The sequence below is a fragment of the Oculina patagonica genome, chromosome 14, assembly GCF_052425735.1.
Source record: "Oculina patagonica isolate OP01 chromosome 14, crgOcupat, whole genome shotgun sequence".
Classification (NCBI taxonomy): domain Eukaryota; kingdom Metazoa; phylum Cnidaria; class Anthozoa; order Scleractinia; family Oculinidae; genus Oculina; species Oculina patagonica.
In genome coordinates, this window is record NC_135771.1 from 11,064,911 (window position 1) to 11,088,250 (window position 23,340).

Genomic DNA, 23,340 nt, shown 5'->3' on the forward strand with positions numbered 1-23,340 from the left:
TCCTTTTGGATGTAGCAGCCTTTTCCTATCACTTGCTACTTTCGGGAAGCTAAAGCGTGTAGCATATCGTAACTGATCGCTTTTCGCGTCTTTTTAAGCGATGGCGTGACATCGCTTTATGCCATCGGATTCGAACGAACGGTTCGGTTTGTCTGTTTGGCCCGATTGAACAGAAAATCAAGTTTAACTTAAAAAGAAATCGCCGCGTAAACACAAAAGCAAAATACTTCCGTGCAGTTAGAATGGAACACTACAATGTATAAACGAAAGAGACTAATTACAGTAAAAACCCGCGTATAAGAACCTAACATTTAAGAACCTGTTAGGCTAAAATTTCATTTTTAAGCACCCTTCACATAAGAACCATTTTAGGCTAAAATTCTTACACAGGTTCTTATTTTTAAAAAAGAAAAAAATAATCTTCTCAAAAATACAGAATTAAAAAATCTTCTCAAACTATATTTATAACACAGTCTGTACACATTAAAGTAACAGAATAGTTACAAAAAAACTTGTCCTCCTTGTATATAATTATGTTGTTTTGTATACAAGATTTATTGGGAATTATAGTGAAGGTTACAGTATAGGTTTGATTTTAACAGAATCAGATTAAAAACTAATAGTATAGTATTTTGCATTCTGAAGCCTCCAAGAATACTGTTATTGGACATTAAAGACCAGATCATTTAAAAATTCTACCTTATTTCTTGAACCAAAAGTTAAGAACCTAATAAGAACCTAGTTAGCCTAATTTTACACTAAATACCATTTATATAAGAACCTGTTTGGGCTAACTTGAAAAAACCTAGGTTCTTATACGCGGGTTTTTACTGTATACATGATGGGGTCTATTAGATTTAGTTGACAGAAATTTTTATTTCTTATAATTCAAAGGGACACTGTGAGCAAGAGACCGTTTGACCTTTCTCGCAGCTTAAAAGCTTACTCGCGCGTATCGTATGTCGTTTATCCGTGATATCACACTACATAGAGATTACTCCATGCATGGAAAATGCGCGCGTACGATTTTTATTCACGAGTTGAGTAGTATCAGAAAACGAACGAGTGAGGGTAGCGAACGAGTAAGTTTCTGATACAACTCTACGAGTGAATAAAAATCGTACAAAGCATTTTTCATGGTGTAATTTGTTTATTTTATAGATACTGAGGTTTTTGAAAAGCAAATTAAATCGCTCGACTTTTTATCAGTTACGCGCGTGTTTAGGAAACCCATTCATCTGCCATATAAAACTAAAATAACTAAAACATGTTTGTCTTTTAAAATCACATCTTTAATGAAGTAGCACAAGAAATGAGACGTCAGTTTATACTCTCACAACTTTTACAGAAACAACTTTTGATAGAAAACCTGACTGAGACTTGTACAAAACTTGCAAGTTCCAGTTTAATGTTTTAACACAACAAAACAGCGCTAAACGCTGAATAACTCAACGCGAACTCGAGTGAACTTTTACCAAATTAAATCAAGAAAACAGTCTGCCAAAACCAAGGACAAACCTGCAGTGTCCTAGTCATCATCTGAATCAAAACTCGCTACAATCCCTCGGAGTAAAGACGGCCCGTATTCTTGTCCTTCCTTTGTGCGAATTTACTCAAAGGTTTATTCAACTCGGCAGGAGGAATTTCGGTTATCTCGCTTCGTGTTTCTCTTTTGTTTGAAGAAACGTTGTGACAACAAGGCCGTCTTGTTTCGTTTTCTTTATAGTGTTTTTGTTTTCCTGTTCTGCAATATAAACGACTCAGTGGAGCCGTTAAAAACACAAACAAACCTTGAACGTGTCTCCGCCACATCGCCGGTGTTTACGATGAGAATCAAAATGGCGATACGTGTTGTTCACAAGTGAGTTTTCGTCGTTCGCGCTTGTGATTGGACGAACGACGTTTTTTCACTAGTGAGTTTTCATCGTTCGCCTTTACTATTGGCTAATGCATTTTACGTATCATTTGTACGCAATCGTTTTTTCGTGAGAAAATCTCAGTATCTATGGTATAAAGTATATAATGGTAATAAACTGAGTGGAGTGCAATTATTATTAAATAGATTTAGCCAAGCCTAAAAGCGGAGCTCCCCGGTAATTTACTTTGCCCTTTATTAAAATATCTGAATTCACTGACCGTAGGCATAAAAAATAGTTAATGAGCCCGCATTCCAATAGAAAAACCATTTTTCGGTCAGCGGTCAACTTTATAAAAACGCGTTACCTCGATGAGTTATACACCTGAGCCCGCGATATGATCACGTGATACTGGTCAGCGGATACCTTGTATTGACAGCTGTCAATTGACCATAACTTGGATGCCCAGTAACAAATAGATGAGTGTTTATCTATTTCTGAAGTGCGCAACACCGTACGTACGACGCCGTACGCGCCCGCGAGCCATGCCGCTAGCCATGATGACCATGAAAACTCAAATTCATGGTTTTCCTATTTCTGTGAATTTTCTATGGGTATGGGGCTCCGCTCTGCGGCCCTGCGGGCCGCTGTGGAGCTCCGCTATTATTTGTATAGGTAATCGCATGGGGCCGAGTAAAATTAAGGATTAATATCACGCGTGTTTTCAGAAGTTATAGAAATTGTCTGATGCAATTTTTGTACCGTTTTTAACTGTAATAATCTTCTGTTCAGCTTTCGGATCTTCGTTTCAAGTTATCACCCCGTTTCCATTCCATTTTCATCAAATATCTGCGGAAACTGAAGTCGAATTTCGAAAAGATCGATGTACAAGCAAGCGCTGTGTTTGAAAATTCGGAAAGATTTCCGCACAGGACCCTACATTAATAATGTATGCAACTATTTCATACTATCACTATACATAAACAGCAATCATGTAAAGAACGAATCAGTCAGAAAATTGTATGCATAATTAATGTAGGGTCCTGTGCGGAAATCTTGCCGAAAATTCTGCTCAAAATCCCGCCGTCTTGAAGCCAACGAAGTGCAGCGCGCTCAGCCAATCAGAAACGGGCAATTTTCCTGTTTGTCCAATCAGGATCAAGAAATTTTGCCCGGGGCAATTACCAAAATTAAGGGAAAATGCCCTCTGTTTCAGCCAATCAGCGTTAAGTAATTTTGCCCTCTATGTTATAAGGTCTGAAATCATACGCGTGATTTCAAAATCGAACGAGCGCGTAGCGCGAGTTCGATTTGAAATCACGCAACAGTCCCCTTCCAATATTGGTGGGAGCGTTGCGTGACATCCTCAAAAACGGCTGCAAAGGAGACTGACCAGTTGAGTAAATTTAATTTAGCGATGCCCTCTCCGGACAGTATTACAAAGTGTCTCCAGCCCCGATTGGGGTGGGACTAACGCGGAGGAAAGAAAGGGCGGTGGCTACTCCCCTTTTCGAATAGTAGGTGCTGTCAGACAGGGTTTGCTTTCGCGGGATTACTGCAATATCAGCGTTCAAAATCTATAAAGAGCCCGTGAGTTGGGCCTGGGAGGGATCGTCATTATTTTTAATCCTTCCAGAGTCTTCTCGGCGATGAGTTCTCAAAATGACGTCCAGCCGCCATCTTGAAAGCGGAGAAGGCTTTGGGGACAAGGTTGTGTTTTATATTTATACATATTTGAGATGAAAAATGCAAAAAAATATCACGTGAAATACGACTTCCTCTTGTGTTAAACCTCTGGCAATTTTTGTGGCCCTCATCTTGAAAGTTTGCATCGTTGTGACGACTTTTTTTAGCCAATCAGAGCCCAGCTGTCAGACATGTCAGTCAGTCTTCCTTCACTAACATTCTCACATCATTTTCAGCTGTTCCTACAAGTCTATTGGAAGGTTTTGTGGTAGGAAGAAACCTAGCGATGTGATCTCACCGGATAGATGTCTAAAGATGGTATTCCATTCAGACAATTCCGTGACAGGGCGTGGATTTAAAGCGAGACTCATTGTTACAGCGAGTCCAAGAAATTTGGCACACCTTCACAATTACAGGTTAGGGTATTAAACAGTGCAGCTGTTGCTGTGGGGAGGGAGGATTAAATTTTAAATTGTTTTGATCTGTGCTATGATCTGGAATAGTGCTTTCCCAAAGCTGCTAGAAATTTTCCAAAACGTTGCTCGAAATTTCTTCAAAAGTTGCTCCAAAAAAACAAAACGTTGCTTTTAAATGAGAAAGGTCTCCAAATATGTGAAATAAATAAATGTTCGGAATGGCTGTGCCTACCACATTTAAGTTATTTTGCTTTGCGAGACTCTATCGTGACACTTTGAATTCCTTGTCCCCCGAAACACGTGATGTGGCAGCGCGTGATTCGGGGGACAAGTAAGTTCAAAGTACGGAACTTGATACAGTGTACGGGTTATTGGGCAATTTATTTGCGTTGGCCTTTGGGCTGGCGTCATTTAGATTCGCTACACCGCGCTGATGAGTTCCAATAAGAACGAAACAGCTGTCCGCGGTTGCAATCCTGCTGTATCGGTTCCAGTCGTGGTGTTGTCTCGCAAAGCCTATTTTCACGTAGTATGATCAGCCTTGCTTGCAGCTGTTTGTTATTTCATTTTATTGCTGATCAGATCTCTCAGTAGATCCTACGAATAGCAGCATTATCGTTCGCGGTCCCTTGCAGTTTTAGTCTTACTTTTACATATTTTTGGACCGTAGATCTTTTCAGATCCGATATGCTGTGCTTTTATTTAGCATGGTTTTGTCCATGCGCTTAAATGTTCGGAATGGCTGTGCCTACCACATTTAAGTTATTTTGCTTTGCGAGACTCCATCGTGACACTTTGAATTCCTTGTCCCCCGAAACACGTGATGTGGCAGCGCGTGATTCGGGGGACAAGTAAGTTCAAAGTACGGAACTTGATACAGTGTACGGGTTATTGGGCAATTTATTTGCGTTGGCCTTTGGGCTGGCGTCATTTAGATTCGCTACACCGCGCTGCTGAGTTCCAATAAGAACGAAACAGCTGTCCGCGGTTGCAATCCTGCTGTATCGGTTCCAGTCGTGGTGTTGTCTCGCAAAGCCTATTTTCACGTAGTATGATCAGCCTTGCTTGCAGCTGTTTGTTATTTCATTTTATTGCTGATCAGATCTCTCAGTAGATCCTACGAATAGCAGCATTATCGTTCGCGGTCCCTTGCAGTTTTAGTCTTACTTCCAAATATGTGCTTATTTCCCTTTGAAGTTAAGATTTCTAAGCATTTCACGCAATTTAACTGCAACAAAAAATCTAAATAACATTTTAAGGCCAAAATTTGTTGAATTACAAGGCTTTCTTCCACTAAAGAACAATCGTGAAGATACCGATGACGCATATTTGCTAACGAGTTTTAAATGTTCAGTTATCTGAAAGTGTAAGCATCCTTTGAACTTTCTTGAAAATGTTCGGCAAATTTCGCTAATCTTCGGTAAAGTTCGAAAAATGCTCGGAAAAGTTCGTATGGTCTTCGAACAACACTCGGTCCATCTTCGACCTAGAAATTGCAAAACGTTGTTCAAAGTTGCTCGAAAGATGAAAAGTTGCCCAAAAGTTGCAGAGCATTTTAGGGTCAGCCCTACTCTGTAATTGGGGTTCGGTTGTCTGTTTTATAATTATACATCTGTTGAGAAGTGCGGTCTGGTGTGAAATCACGCTGGGGCCTAACGCCCCTAAAAATGATCATCAGAAGGTGATATTGTGTTATAACTCCATATGTAGTAAGCATTGGCCATGAAAAGCCCCATTCAGGGAGTGGTCAATTAAGTATATTATTATTATAATATTATGTCGTCACCAAACTTGGCAAGTGAACAGAGGACAGAGGTCCATTTGTGTGACAACAAAATTGATGGCACATATAAATTTATGACGTCGTCTCTGATGACGTCATACCACACCTTAATTATTTTTTTAATTTTCCATCATTTACTTACTCTTGTAAAGTAAGTAATTTATTGTATTCCATGTGATGTATTAAAGCATTGAAAAACAAAGATATAATCATTCTCTAGCTGTTTCGAAAGAGGATCAAGAGTAGTTTTAAAAAACCTGAAAACTGTTTGATACAAGAGATATGATATTTTGAATTTTGATCAATGCTTGGGCCAAAAACAGTGACCCCCTCCCTCATGAAAAATTTAAAAAGTCTGTTTTCGTTAGAGAAATTCTACTAATGTTGCAAATTGATTTTCCTTGATGAGCAGAACAAGAATAACAAGAAGCTCTTAGAGCTTAAAACTGCGCTGGTCACATGACCACCCTAGGGGAGCCATGTGGGGAGAATAAAAAATGCACCCCCCCCATACTCTTTACCCACGTCACGTCAAAAAATGTCACGACTGACAAACAAAATGGTAAGAAAACACCTTGTGTGACATTTCATGGTTGACTAGTTCCATCCGCAATTAAATATTTTTCTTATATGCCAATGCTGGCCAAATTTAATTCCCACGATCCTGATCCGTGAAACCAAAAAATCTTTTAAATCAGCATCCAGTGTTGTATCGAATTTTCGTTTAAAGATTGAATAACCAGCTCCGAAAATGGAATATTGGGGCAAATAATTAAATCAAATTTGAGACGAACACTAGACCTGTGTTGTGCTGAATGGGAATTCTCTGGGGAATTAATTTACCAATGAAGTAATCCTTGTAAGTCAGGGCATGTTTGTCTCAGTGGTCTTCTTTAGATTTCAGTAAGGATGGGCCGATACTGGTTTTTCAAAACGATACGATATCGATACGATATTTGCCTTTTTTCTCGATATCGATATTATGACGTCATTTCCATCCTGATGTCATTGGTTTGTCACGTGACCATACAAAGGACAGACCTGGCATTATAAATGTTAGCCAAGAATGCTGATTTTGGTCTTTTTGTTTCACTGTTGCATCAGCAATGTGTGGACATTAAGTCAAGGCAAGAAAAATTCAATTATTGACAAGAACATCAATATTTCTTTGAGCAAAATTGTATTTTTCAACCGCAGGTGCTGATCAGAAGACCGCAGGCTCAGGTCACGTGTGCAGTACCGAAAGCGTATCGAAAGTGCGATATTTTTCGAAAGTATCGATACTTTTCAAAATTGTCAAAATATCGATGTATCGAATATTTGGTATCGAGTATCGGCCCTTCCTTAGATTTCAGAAATCCGTAGATGACACAGCTCCAAAAACACGTAAAGCTAAAAAGTCGAACACTTTACACTTAACATGCTAGGTTAGTTTCCATTTGTAGCAGTTAAGCTTTCAGAGCATTGGGTGATTCTTGCCGATCGGTGCCTTGTGAAAGTAGAAATTTCAAGAAGTAGCACATTCCAGGACACAGACGTAATGTAAATCAATGTAAATTCTTGCCCGCTAAAGCATTAAATCTTAGTATTTTCTTTGATTCAAACGCTTCAAAGTACTTCACAGTCTTTAAGTAAAGACCAAAGGATTCGCAAAGATTTCAAAGGAGGCTGGATAGCTTTGAAAAATTACGTGACTCGAGCCGATCGAAAGTGAAACTTGTCATGTCAGCACATTCTTTGACACCAACGTAATGGCATTTATTTACAGACTCTGGCCCACTGAATTATATTTCTCTTTGAAAACTGACCCACTGACAATGTTTGTAGTTTCTATACTGTTAGTATTATTTTTGCCCCTATTTTGGTTTCCGTATTACAATGGGCGGTTGTAAAAATGCAGCGACTGACATTTCATGGTTGACTTTTTCCAGCCGCGATTAATAATTTTTCATATATGCAAATTCTGGCCGAATTCCCACGCGCGGACGCTGAAGCTGTTTTTAGCACAGAGAGTAATTTCCCTAGCATACCGAATGACGTAAGCGGTACAGGGCATGTTTGTGAAGGGAATTTTTCTTCATATCTCTAAAATCCTTCAATGACACAGCCAAAAAATGGATTACGCAATAAATTTGTTTAGTAAAGACCAAAGGATTCGCAAAGATTTGAAAGGTATCTTATAATAGCTTTAAAACATTATCATATGACCCGTACGGACCCGCGCGCAAATTCCTTGGAAAACCATATGAAAAAAAGTCCCGTATGAGGGCCGTACGCCTCGCTCTAGCAGGGCCGGAAAAAGCCGTACGGCCCCACTAGAAAGGCGTACGGCCCCGCTACTGCCAGGAGATGCCGAAATTGGAACCAAATGATTCCACAGCTTTGAATTCAGATGAACGATAGTTAAGATTTTTCTAAAAAGCTAAGAATGTCCAACATGTTAATTAAAACTTTACTATCTAGAAAGGATGTTATTTACAGGCGCAGAAATTAAAACAAAACGTGTTTAAACCTGGCAAATGATGAAAAAATACTCCTGACCGCAACAATAAAATTTAAATATAAGCCGTCAAAAAATCGGACAAAGACGTATCCTGGTTAGTAGTCATGATAAACATGAAAGAAAAAATGCAAATGCGAAGTAAACTCAAATTTCTCTTTCTGCTGCGTAATTTTAAAATCACAACAAACAAAATGCGAGTACATGTTTACAACTAACCTCATATGACACAGTTTCCCGCTTGTTTTCACGAAGCCGGCATTTTAAGCACAATTCGGACATCAACTGTAAAGCAGAGCTCAACATCGTCGAGGAACTAACGAATTCAAGGACTAAGCAGCAACAGCAGACGTTCATGAATACTCCGATCCGTGGTAAACAAAACAACTTGAAGCCGAAAGGAAACGGAGCGAAGCAAAATCCTGAACCGCCAGTACCAATCCCCTTCCAAGTCTATATGTAGTTTCATAGATTATGTTGTTTTAACATCCAAAATCCTTCTTGTTGGAAAATTAATTAATCCTCTCGTTCAAACCAATTGTGAATTTCAGCTCAGAAGAAACGTCGCTAAGTTGTTCAATCAGGAGAAATTCAGTCTTCGCTGAGAGACGAGCACGACTAGCCGAAACGTCGTGCAAATTCTTTGTTGTAGTCCTTCATAAACGTTTCCTTTGAAATTTCTACTAACTGCAATCATGTGCGAGGAATTTATGCGGATTTAAATCTTCTTGGAATGGAGCTAAAGCTCGGAGATTTCGTTGACAATTTTAACAGAAGTTCAAAAACTTTGTACGCACATCGCAGTTCAAATGCACTTTACTGGCTTCCCAAACAAATTACGAGCTACCATTGGCTTTTCAAAATGCGCGCGAAACGGGCTGCCGCGTCTGCATCCACGAACTCATCCACGAAAGAAAAACAAAAAAAATTCAGTGGTCATATGATAAAATGCTTATTGACTGAGTTAGGTCGGGCCGGACGGGAAAATATTTGGCTCTCGGTCAGGACGCACGGACCTCGCTGCGCTCGGTCCGTACGTCCTGACCTCGAGCCAAATATTTTCCCGTCCGGCCCTCCCACTCAGTCAATAAGTACATATTACGTGACTCGAGGTCTAGCCGATCGAAAGTGAAACTTGTCATGTCAGCACATTCTTTTCCACCAACGTAATGGTATCTATTCACAGATTCTGGCCCGCTGAATTACATTTCTCTTTGAAAGCGTTGAAATTTAGTATTTTTCATGAGTCAAAGGCTTCAAATTCGAATATTTCACACTAAACATTGTTTGTAAAGACAAAGAATAACCATTTGTTTCCATTTGTTACTGATTTATAGCTTCTAAACATCGCGTGACATAACCTCGACCGAGTGGAGGTCTGCGTTTGGTCACCGACAAAACTAAAAATAACAAGAAGCTCTTAGAGCTTAAAACTGCGCTGGTCACGTGACCACCCTAGGGGTAGCCATGGGGGGAGAATAAAAAATGCACCCCACCCCCTTATATCCCCTTTATCTGCGTCAAACAATGTTGCGACTGACAAGCAAAATGGTAAGAAAACACCTTGTGTGACATTTCATGGTTGACTAGTTCCATCCGCAATTAAATATTTTTCCTATATGCTAATGCTGGCCAAATTTAATTCCCACGATCCTGATCCGTAAACCAAAAAAACGCTTATCCGGACGACGGGATTTTTTGGGCGAAGGTTTACAACAACTGCCCCTGGGTCTCCGAGGATAAACTTTACAATTGATAAGTAAGTCTGGTTTCACGCAAGGAACGTAAATATCCGTGAGAATTTTGACAGTATTCCCCATTTGCATAAAACTGAAAATGACCCAATGACAATGTTTCGCAGTTTCTATAAAGTTACTACTAGTTTTAAACCTCTTCAACAGTTCAAAATTTATTTGACCCTGTTCCGGTTTTCGTATTACAATAGGCGGTTGTAAAAATGCAGCGTCTGACAAACTTTGTGTACATTTCATGGTTGACTTGTTCTAGCCGCGATTAATAATTTTTCTTATATTCAAATTCTGGCCGAATTCCCACGTGCGGACGCTGAAGCTGTTTTTAGAACATAGGGTATTTCCCTAGCATACCGAATGACGTAAGCGGTACAAGTCAGGGCATGTTTGTGAAGGGAATTTTTCTTTCTCTCTAAAATCCTTTCAATGACACAGGCCCAAAAAAAAAATAGATTACCCTTAAGAGAAATACTTTGCAATAAATTTGTTTAGTAAAGACCAAAGGATTCGCAAAGACTTGAACGGTAGCTTACATAGCTTTAAAACATTACGTGACTTGAGCTCTAGCCGATCGAAAGTGAAACTTGTCATGTCAGCACATTCTTTTACACCAACGTAATGGTATTTATTCACAGATTCTGGCCCGCTAAATTATATTTCTCTTTGAAAGCGTGGAAATTTAGTATTTTCCATGGACTAAACGCTTCAAAATGGAATAGTTCACAATAAACATACTTTATAAAGACAAAAATAGAGAAACTTTTACCATTTGTTACTGATTTGTAGCTTCTAAACATTACGTGACTTCAAGCTCGACCGAGTGGAGGTCTGGGACAGGTCACCGACAAAACGAAAAAAAATAATAATAATAAACCCCGTGCAGAGCAAGAACTGCGCAGCGCAGTTAATAATAATGATAATAATAATAATAATAATAATAATAATAATAATAATAATAATAATAATAATAATAATAATAATAATAATAAACCCCGTGCAGAGCAAGAACTGCGCAGCGCAGTTAATAATAAAAAACTCTGATTCAAAGTTATTGCTTTCCTTGTAAGCACCAAAGAACATATTTTGTGACGTCAAGAAAGTGACGTCATCGATTATTCAATTGATAAAATTAAAAATGATGCGATTTTCAGGGAAACTAAACTCTTTATTTTACCAAATTCAAAGCGTTTCCCCCAAAAAACTCTCTTTATATATGCTTTACTGAGCTAGGTTTAGCTGAAGTATAATTATTATTTTGACAAGGGACGTTGGGAGAAAACTGAAATATTTGATAAGTTATATTAATAATATTCACCTTTACAATGAGCTTATTTTCGCCAATTCGATCAGTAATAAAGCTAGTTCTAAAGGTTTTAATATTTAGTTGTCTTTTCCCACGGTCGCTTCGAAGCGATGAAATCGAGGGAGTACTTGTTGTTATCATTTTACGGTGAGCCAATACCTACCATAAATAATACACGAAAAAGAAACAATATAAGTTTGATGCCTTATTTCTGTTTATTGTAACACATTAGACATCACAAAGTCTTACATATCAACATCTACATCAACATTACATTACATATAACTAATGTGTTTCGTTATTTTTGCGTTGTCTTTTAACAAATCAATTTAGTGCAGCAATTACACTTAGACAGCATAAGAAGACCGCGTTTTGCCGAAAAACAATCAGCGAATTAACTCTTACATTTTAAACGCATCTGTGGCGTAATATATGTACGTCGAATTTCACAACAATAGCATAAAACAGTGCTTTGAAGAATGTTTTGCCAATCGCGAAGAACCGACGAATTAAATTTACAGACCGGAACAAATTTAAATTAAGGTCTGGCGTTTTTCAGCAAGTTCTTGAATTGTTGACTCAATTTTCTGTCATTGTTTCGCTGTTCTTTGATATTATCCAAGCTATATCCAAAGGATTGAATATGTCCTCGTCAAGAAGCTGCATTTCTTCAGCGCTCAGCAACTTGGCAGCCTCCGTCAGTTTTGATTTCTTGTCAGTGACTTTGGCATTAGCAATTTCACAATGGTAGCGCCAGGTACTCAGCCTTTCCCTTCGCTTCACTTCGTCTTCTTTGCGCTGTTTAGGAACAACTTGGTTAGTTTTCTGTTGCTGTGGTACTGAAAACTCCGCCATGTGTTCATGTTCAATGGGAGCTTGACTCGTGTGGTCAGGTGAATCTTCACACAGTTTTTCGTTGCTGGCTGGATACATGTAGCTCTCTTCAGTCTCCATTCTTGCTTGGATCGCCCTCACAGTGACTTCTGATGCGTTCTCTACTGACTCAAGTTATTTGTGCAAAATTATCGCATTCACTGGCTTTATATGCGTTTTTTGAACCACGGATTAACTGAAAAACAACCCCGTGTGAACGTCATTGAGACGTCAAATACTAATTAAATGTAATTGATAGCAAACTACTAATTAATATATAACGTCACTATCACACCATACTGGGTTGTTTTTCAGTAAATATACTGACTTGTAAGAAACGTAATGAGATCAATAAGGTTAATAAGATTAATAAGTACTTTGAAAGGCTGCAGCAGCATATTTAATGTAATTAGAGCAATTGCCCTGAAAGAAATTTGTTTTTCATTCAGCCATAAATTTTAATTTTCTTATTTCAGATTTTTCAACTCTTTTGGCCAACCAACCTAAAATTAAAACAATCAGGTAGAGTTTGATCGCTATATCATGTTTTCTGACTTGCTTAAGAAACTGATTCGATCGAAATCGAGTTTTGCCAAAATAAACACGGCCTCCCAGTCCTTAATTTACTCGGATTAATTAGCAGAGTAAAAATGCTGACGTTGTCTTTCAAGGTCCTTATTAATTATTTCTAAATATATGCCAAAGAATAAGAAAAACAACCTTTTTGGAGCATTGCACTAATTACATATAAAATGCTGACGTAGACTTTCCAAGTACGTGTTAATTATCTCAAAATAAATTGCAGAGAATGAAAAAGAAACATCTTTCAGGACCATAGCTCTATTTACTTTAAAATGCTGACGTACTCAGTTTAAAGTCCGTAATTATTTCAAAATAAACGGCATAGAATAAAAAAACCCTCCTTTTTAGGACCATTGCACTAATTACATCAAAAATGCTGACGTAGCATTTAAAAGCCCTTATTAATTATTTCTAAATAAATGAGAAAGAATGAAAAACAATCTCCTTTTCAGGACCAATGCACTAATGTTACATTTAAAATGCTGAAATTGTCTTTCAAAGGCCTTATTACTTATTGCGCAATAAGCGGCAAAGAATGAAAAACAAACTCATTTCAGGGCAATTGCTCTAATTACATTTAATACGCTGACGTAAGAAAAGGTGTGGAAGGAATATAAGAACCGTAATCATTCTAATTAATTTTTGACGCAGTAAAGAAGGTTATCGTAAACTTCCGAAAGTGGAAAGCCGACATCGGCAAATGTTAAGAACTATGTGACAAAATGCTGAATGGAGGGGAGGGGAGGGGAGTGGGAGAGTCCCATTCAGGGTTATTACCAATACCCCATGTCGCTTCATAATACAGAAACCGGCACGAGTTCTTTGTGGAACAAAAATTCGTTTCATGATACCAGAACAAATTGTCGAACCGGAACAAGTAATGGGTCGAGATTTTTCGTTCTAGTGGGAAAACTCGCACCAGCGTCGGGTGAACGATGAACTACCACGCACGTTTTAAGGTATATTGGAGATCAGTCTCCTGGTAGCTGGGAACGGGTAGCGCATGCGTAGTTTTTCGTCATCCAGTCCGAATAACTTAAAAGTAAACGTGTAAACGCAGTATGAAATCAGAAAAAAACAAAGTCATACTGGTAAAGAACTCGCAACGGTTTTTACATGTGAGTCCCTTTCCCGTTCCCCTCCCCCCAACACCGTTACAGGTCATACACAATAAGAATGTTCACGGACAATTATCAGAGCATATGTTCGGGCCAAAAAGATTTAAACTAATTGATTGAGAGTAATTGCAGTTTGTGAACACAGTGTAAGGATACAAAAAAACGCAATTTGTGTCATTCATTTGGTTACATGATTTCTCATTTATGAATTTTCAATAATCCCAGAGCATAAATAAACACAAAACTATAACACATAGCTTGTAGCTTTTCAATGGAATAATTTAAAAAAGACAATTTAAACTTTAACAGCCGGCGAATTAGTAAATAGTATTTCCTAACTAACCCTGATTTTCAGAAAGTTCTTGGGGATCAATTTTCTGCTGTTGTTTTGCTGTTCTTTCATATTATCAAAGCTATATCCAAAGGATTGAATATGTCCTCGTCAAGAAGCTGCATTTCTTCAGCGCTCAGCAACTTGGCAGCCTCCGTCAGTTTTGATTACTTGTCAGTGACTTTGAAAATTACCTGAGCATATGTTTGAGCCAAATAGAGTTAAACGAATTGAGAGCAATCATAGAGTTTGTGAACACAGTATAAGGAGTATAAGGTTTTTAAGGATACAAGAAAACAACACATTTGTGTCATAAATTTGGTTACAAGATTTTTCATTTATTAATTGCCATGCAAGTGTTCCTGTGTAATACAATAATACAAAACAAAACTTCCAACGGTAATACAAAACTCTAACGCATAGCTCATAGCTTTCCAATGGAATCATTTAACACGACAGTTTAAACTTGAACAGATTTTACAACAATGGACTTAAAAACAGTACGCCACAGGTAACCAAAGCGTACTATGAGAGTTTGTATGGATGTACTATAAGAGCTTGTATGGATTTGTAATAAAGTTGAGAAAAATATCTCTTTTTACCGGTGAAAAGTTATAATGAAACTTTAAACCTTACCTGTTGTCACGTTTTTGTATTTCTAGTGCTTTAGAAAGTCGTACGCGCGATTTTCGTCTTAACCGTCTGTTGCGTTTAGTACACAACAGACGGTTAAGACGAAAATCGCGCGTATGACTTTCTAAAGCACTAGAAATACAAAACGTGACAACAGGTAAGGTTTAAAGTTTCATTATAACTTTTCACCGGTAAAAAGGGATATTTTTCTCAACTTTATTTCAAATCCATACAAGCCTTCTTAGTACATCCATACAAACTCTCATAGTACGTTTGGTTACCTGTGGTGAAACTCTCTCGATCGCACGATGTTCAGGTCTCGATCAGGTCAGTGGATGGGTTTTCTTCTTCAAATGCCGTTTAATGGCACTCTATTCCGGCTAGTTATATTCTTCGTCCTTTTTTGACCGCAGGTTAGAACCGATCGTGTCAAGTTGTTCCGGTGGCATTCACCATTGTTTTAGTGGTGAGATTTTCAAGATGGCGGAGCTGGCACCAGCTTCTGAAAGACATTCAATCATCGTTTTGTCATATTTTGGCGAATTTTAATTTACAGTGACAGTCTTGAGCTCTTGTATTGCATCGCTTGAAACTAAAGGAAACCTGCATGGAAACCTCTACGTCTTGTGTTGGCTCAGTATAAATTTGTTGTTGTGTGATTTTCGTTTGTTTATTTTGATGGACTCGGGATTACACGGATCATGTGCAGAGGTGAAGAATAATCGCCAAAATATTTATCAAGATGTCGCTGAAAGTTGGAAATGTAGGTCTGAGGCCTGAAGGAGCTCACTATTGTCATTTAGAAACTCAGTGAAAGTAATTAAATTCATCCATTTTTTTAAAGCAAGTTTTTGGAAACAAAATTCAAAAATTCACTAAACAATAGAAAATGGCTTTCTTTCTCATAAAATTTTCCTGCAATTTGATTAGTTACTTTAAGCAAGCCTTGAAATCTGATTGGTTGTTTTGTTTTACTGTTTCTTTCTTATTGGCTGAAAAAAAGATGCGATTTGGAGCAAGAAATAGTGCGATTCGTGAATAAATCGCACTGCTGAGAGCCAATCAGATTGCAAGGATCACCAGTGATTTCAAAATGGATGTAATAAAACGCAATATTTGTTGAGACAACATAGGGAAATCTAAAAAAATCTCGATGATTTGGTAAGTGCAGAATGCAATATGGATCAATTGAAAGTATGATGTTTTATATATGTTCGTGTTTATTTGCTTTATTTTACTTTCAGAAAAACTGTTCACAGGCTACTTGTATTCTTTCCCAGGTGTTCCTTACGCTAATCTTTGCAAACGTATCACGACACTTTTGTTCGTTTGTAACAAAATACTTTTGTCTTCCTTGAAAATGCGATAACATGAAATTTTTGTTTTTTGTTTGTTTTACGGCGGCATCGATGACATTTGTTTAAGAGGAAATCCGCCAGGACTTCGAGTAGTTATTGGACAAAATTATGTACCAAAACTATTTACACCTGATTGCAAGCTTTTGTGTTACTGCTTCAAATATCTTATCGAAAGAAATCTTTTCTAACAACACCACACATCGAAAACACATTTTGAAGTTCGGCTGAATTCCACTGAATCGCTTAAAAGATGTAAGCTTTTGCCCATAGCTTGTGAACTTTTAATATCATTTTCTCAGACTCGGATAAGAAATTGTTGTACCAGAATTATTTCCACCTTATTGCAAACTTTTTTGTTACTGCTTCAAATATCTTATCAAAAGAAATCGTTTCTAACAACACCACACATCGAAAACACATTCTGAAGTTCCGCTGAATTCCACTGAATCGCTTAAGACGAATTTACAAAATGGCTACACGTGAGATTTTTCTCATACCTTGTGAACTTTGAAATTCATTTTCTCAGACTCTGATAAGAAATTGTTGTTGGTGTTATCACGGATAATTACTTACATCTTTACCTTTTATTAAGGGTAGGAAATAACGCAATAGGATTTAAATTATTCTGGAAATTGATTTTTGTCCAACTTTAATAAATATTACTCGACTTCCTAGTGGATTCCGTCTTAATTTAATTAAGTTACGGTTTAGACTGCACGAAAGACGATTCTCAAAAACTAAAGAAACAAATCTAATCAAAAAACATCTTTTTCGACAGGTTTTTTAAAACGCAGTACAGCTATGATATTTGTTTCCTGGTTATCAGGTGTTCACGCCGAAAATCCCGGTGCAAATTTTTGCATACCTAATTACGAAAGCGCTGTGAAAGTCTCAAAATCTAATTTAATTAATTTGCGGTTTTTACTTGGCGCCACGAAGTCTGCAAGAATCCTACCACAAACACGCAATACAAGCGATGTTCATGAGAGTTCCAGCAAAAAATGTAGACTAAACTGCGCATGCGTTTGGCGTAAAGAACGTTGCCCTAGAACGTCGAGTAGTACCACAAGGAGAGCAAAGGGTTTTCTGAAACAAATATATACGTTTGAGATCTTCATATGAAAGTAACGTAGATGTGTTCCAGGTTTTACCTAGGGGTACGGTCAGGTGCTCCCCACCCCCACCCCCTCCACAAGGAATAATTAATTAATTGATATTACTTAATTAATTGCTGATTAAAAGTTTACACCATAGTGCTTTAGCGCTCGAGGGGTTTAGGGGTTTATCACACGACTGCCCACCAAACCATCACAAAAGTGCATTCTGCACTAAAAAGTATAAAAATATAAAATAAAATATTACTGTTGTTCAATTGAGAAAATCTACGAAGAAAATGTATTATTTGCATCCTTGGTCTGTGAATTCATAACAGCTATACAATCACTAACAAGCTTCATATGTTTAAAAAATGTAAGCTGCAGTTGGATAACAGTTTTTTTTTTCACACACAAGGTGTCAGCTATTTTTATTTACTTTAAGTTTTTCCTCAAAATTATGTAAGACTCTTGTGAAACGCCATCGCTTCTGCATGCATCGCGTGCCCTTTATTTTTGCTTGCTGGCTGTAGTGTCCAAAATATCGCTTACCTACTTGGATTCCTTTTCTAAATTCTCTTTGAAATTATAAATAATAGTAACAGTGTTTATATTCTTGGGAGTAAATATATTTTTAGCGCTGGTCAGATGCTATTTTAATGCCATTTTTGAGTTTAAATGAGCGTTTTAATTTGCGTTTAAATACAAGAACCGCTCAAATACAGATTAACTCTTCTTGATACTAAAGAAAAACAGTCTCCTACCAAGCTACTCAACAAGGACTGCACCCCCCCCCCCCCCGGGGTGGGGTACTCCCTATAATGTCCTATACGGTGAGGCTCCGCCCGAAAGGGGTACCTTTTTCAGACTCCAGGTATATAAAAGGGTAGGGATTTGACAAGTTTAGGTATACGAAAGGGTATGGAAATCTGTCATTTAGGTTTTTGAAAGAGCCTTTAATTAAAATATTTCGAACAGATACAATTTATGGCTGTATATGAAGCGCAAATTGAAAATGACAAGAAAATGTTATGTTTTAAGTCTATACCATGACTTTCAGGTATATGAAAGGGGTACAATTTCTGGCAAAAATGGTATATAAGAGGGTAAGGGATAAGAGCTCGGGGCGGAGCCTCCGCGTACAAAAGTTCTTTGCGTACCCTTCCCACCCCCCCCCCCCCGGTTAAAAACATCTCATTTGTTGTCATAAGCTTACAGAACTGTACCGCGAAGACAAGAAACAGCTGAATTGTTCGCGCACCTGTATTTGAATGTGGCCTGGAGGCAATAAATAGCCGGCTTAATCTGGCTATGCTCACCAAGCTGCTTCTATTCATACCGACAAAACCTCGCAGAACAGACCCGCGATTAGGAGAAACAGCTTGTTACAAACGAGACAGTCAATTTTGCAGTCCATGATAATCAAAAAGCCTTTTAGGTCGCCTCGTGTCACAGTATTGCGCAAGTAAACACAAGCGTATTTTCAGTATTCTAGGATTGCAATTCTATCTGCGAATGGTTCGATCAGACCCGTGTTGATACACAGTGATCACGACATTAGAAATTTATTTTTGTGTTCTGTTTTACTTGTTGGCTTAAGGTGGGACATGACGCAGCGAACGTAGCAGGAGAACAATCACGTGCTGTTCACACAAAGAGGGCATTTAGTAGGGTCGAAGTCCTGTCTGAGCATGCACCTCTATTCTCAGAAAATGCGTATACAATGTTACGGTTTATTTTATTTTAGTTTATTTTATAACGAATAGAAAACAGTGGGAAAACAAATCAGATTCGCAAATTTCGAGCAAATTTCTAATTGCACAAGAATAGAGATCAGGTCGACTGTGACTTTGAAGTTTTTCGTCAATGAAACATTATGGAGAAAGCAAACACTGAAGGAATCGGTACATTCAAAACATTCCTTAGCAAGACAAGTGCGCATCAATCAAGTGCTAAAGGAAAAGGAATCAGTCAAGTAGTGGTTGGCATTGAAGCAGAATATATTAACAAGAAATTATGACAACGGAGAACAACATTACCAAGAACGTGATTGTCTCACAATGCAGATCAGCAATCGTCAAGGCCATGACTGTGCCACGAAAGTGCGAGCCGTCCAAGACAACAAAGATGGCACTTACAAGATCAGCTATTTTGCAAAAGAAACTGGAAAATGCCACGCATCAGTGAAGGTAAATAATGAACATGTGTATGGCAGTCCATTTACTGTTGAAGTCAAACCCAGACAGTTCAGACGGACCCGTGTTATCGTTTGGTCAGTTTGGTTCAGCTGCTGGAATGTTCTACGGGCCTCGGGGAGTAGCAGTGAATGAACGTGATGAAATTGCAGTGAGTGATAGTTGGAACAATAGAATTCAGGTATTCAGTAGTGATGGAACGTTTTTAAGATCGTTTGGTACAAAGGGTGATAAACAGGGGGAATTAAACTTCCCTTGCGGGATAGCCTTTGATAAGAATGTCAATATTATAGTGGCTGACTTTCATAACCACCGTTTTCAATGCTTCAGCGAGCAGGGTGAGCACCTAAGCACATTTAGTAGCAAGGGAAGTCTTAATCACCAGCTGTGGGGTCCTCTCGGTTTATCCTTAGACAGTGACGGGAATGTTATTGTCGCTGACACACTCAATAAACTAGTAAAGATCTTTCACCTTAATGGTGAGTTTTTACGTAAAATTGGCGTAGAGGGTTCATTCACCTTCCCCTGGCACTGTATCCAATATGACAAATATCTTATAGTGTCAGACAGTGAAGAACATTGTATAAAGGTTTACGATGGCGATGAAAAGTTTCTGTACAAATTTGGAAAGAAGGGGGATGGTGACGGGGAGTTTATTGAACCTTGTTGCTTGTCAGTTAACAAGGCAGGACACCTGATGGTCTGTGATTCATGGAATCACAGAGTTCAGGTGTTCGAACTGAGTGGAAAGTTTATAACAAAGTTTGGAACATATGGGAGCGGGATAGGAGAGTTTAGAAACCCAACCTCTACAGCAGTTCTTAGTAATGGTAGGATAGTTGTAAGTATTTTCGATAACCATCGTATCCAGATTTTTGAGTAGATATGACATCCACCTTCTGTACGTAATATGAATCTTAAAGTTCCCTATAGTTTGAAAAAGCTTACCAGAAATATTTTTTAAATATTTTTTTAAGACCTCGCAGGAGACATTAGCCTTAATAGGTCCTCTTTTTTTAGAAAGTCTCCATGAAAAAAGTAAAACGTCTGCTGTCAGTTGAAATTTTAATATTTTATTGGCTGTGATTGTGGAGGTTGGTTGGGGAGGGGGGGGGGGTAGAAGTTTAATTTGTCATGATATGTATAAACAGACCCCCTCCTAACAGTAGCCTTAGATTATTCAAATATTACAATGCGTGTTTTATGATATAGTTTACATTTATTAAGAGCGTTTTGGAGTTAGTTATAAGTTTGATTTTAATTTCGAATATTTTTTATTTAATATATCGTTAATAGCAGTATTGTAAATAGTTTTATCTTGGTAGTTTTTAATTAAGTTTTAGCTTTTAAATAGATGGCCACAAGTTACTACTGTTGTTCACTATTTGGTGCCACCCTCTGTAAATAAAAATCTTTGTTTGTAGTAAGGAAAACTAAGATGGTCTTGAATTTTAATGCGATAGTTCATTTTAGCCACTTTTACTGAAAAGTAATTTACATTGCATGTCACCGGGAATTAGTCAACTGAGAAACTTGTACTGAACTGATTGAATAATATCTGTTACAAAACTACGTTAAATAATTTGCAATAGTCTCCATATTCAGTTTTACTAAACAGGCAATGCACTGTTAAATTGGCTGTAAATAAACAGTGGTTTATATTTAGTTCTGTGATGTAAGTCAATTTTGGGTCAATTTAAAAATAACATACAACTTTGTAATGAATGAAAAGAAAATGTAAACTGGAGTATAAATAAATTGTATTAATTTTTTTAAACCTTGCTTGCATGATATGTGAATGCTTTATGATCACTTCTTTATTTTAATGGTGACATTCTTTGCATAACAAGTTTCATGCAAACTAAAAAACTTGGCAGGCCTTTTTTTCTATTCATTGAATTTAAAAAAGCCTTCAATAGCTTAGAATGAGAGTTTCTCAATAAGTGTTTGGAATTATTTAATTTTGAACCCGAATTCATATGTTGGGTCAACACATTTTATAATCAAACACCTTTTGGAAGACATCTTGACACTTTCATGTTATGATCAAAGGAACTGCTATTGTTTCTGAACTATCTGAAATGCTTGCTTTGCTCGGACATGCACTGATAATATTTACTTCAAAGTTATGAAAAATAACACAGTCACATCATTCATAGGCGGGGTCCAATTTGCTATTCATGCCTCATGCCATAATATTCTGTTTTGCGCATGAGTAACCGACTATTTTGAGGCTGAGAAAATGTTTTAGATTTTAATATTTTTTCCTCTCCCAAACACACCTTTTCTAGTTTGAAATCAAAATAGTCAATGGCTAAATAAATACAAAATTGATGAACTGTCAAAATATTAAAACCTTCATATGATTATTAAATACTGACAGGGGACAGAGAGGTGACCCATGGCTGCCACAGACATCAGTTTTTAAAATTCCCTGATTTCCTCTGACTTTTCAATGACCAAATAAATACAAAATGTCAGATAATAGTAGAGACCTCCAGCCTCCACTTCCAAAAAGAAGAGATCACATTGATCTCAAATGTTTCTTCCAGCCTTTGCCGGTATTAAATCAGCGGTGTTATGATTTCAATTTGCCCTGACTTTTCTTTAAAATGTCAATTTTCTCTGACTTTAAATAAAATTCCCTTTCCCTAACTTTTCTCTGACCAAGTTTCAAGAATTTTATTTTCCCTGACCATTTCCTGACCTGTGGCAACCCTGCAAATGCTGTGTTTCAGTAAAAAGTGTTTTTAAACATTAAGCAAAAAAATACTGTACAATAAAGAGATATTTTCAAAGGGAAACAACAATATTGCTTTCAAAAACCATAACAAAACAAAAAAAAAAATGCAGAAGCAATGAAATTTAACAAGGGCAACTTTGATATTTTTTAAGAAATTGACCAAAAAAATAATATAAATAAAAGCAGCTGACAACTTGTGTGTTACAGTGCAACTACTCTAACCAGGCCACTTGTGTAAGAAAGTCGACCAATCAAAATGTTAAAATTGAGAGAACACTGGATGGCCATATTTTTTGTAAAGTGACCAATGATTGAGATAACAGCTCTAGAACAAATTTTGTAACCTGTTTGTAAACAATTGAAAGCAAATGTAAGTCTGTTTTACCTGAATTTGTATACCATCAAAGGTTTCGGTTTTTCTGGTAACACAAGTTGATTGGTCACGCAAGTTAAGATGACATTTAAAAGTTGAACAACGTGCAACATGCCATCAGAAAGTGGTGGTAACTAACATGCAAATCTAGTGGGATAGAGATTAGGGTCTTTGGATATTTTTCTTTGACGATCAGCACTCGGTCAAAGTTGATGGCACTTTTGTGCAAGTAATGCAGAAGCCCTTAACCGATTTGAATGGAATACAAAATTGTTGATTCAGTTGATCTTGTGATTGATGTGAAACACACTCTAAAAGAAGCTGAAAGCCCTGGTTCACAAAACGTGCAAATCTAGCGTGATATAGAGCTCTTATCAGGAGCCTGAGCTCCACATTTTACACACTCTATTCATGTTACACACTTTCTACAGTTAAACCCCGCTAATTTGATTTCGGTTATATTTTCGAATTCCCTGTTATTTCAAGTTAAAACCCATTTCCCTTGGAGTTGCTCTTCAGTCTTTTACTATCGGCTTTTTCGAACTACCACTACAGTCACGCAGTTAATCATGTGGCATTGGCTAGTCAGCTTCATGCACCCAAATGCAATAAAAAATTCATAATGGACATCTAAGAATTATGTTGGACGGAGGGGGAATTGATTAAAAGAAAGGGCAGGGCACTTGCCATTGTCAAGCCTGGGGAAGGAAGTCCCTGCAAAAATCTTTATTTTCAATATATCTCC

The 23,340-nt window shown here is 37.6% G+C and overlaps 1 protein-coding gene and 1 pseudogene across 1 annotated transcript in view; one reads left to right on the forward strand and one right to left on the reverse strand.

Moving 5' to 3' along the window:
* Positions 1-23,340, reverse strand: part of LOC144637653 (ATP synthase mitochondrial F1 complex assembly factor 1-like) — a 120,684-nt gene that overhangs the window by 6,440 nt on the left and 90,904 nt on the right. The gene's annotated exons all lie outside the window — the stretch shown is intronic.
* Positions 15,575-21,245, forward strand: LOC144638965 (uncharacterized; annotated as a pseudogene).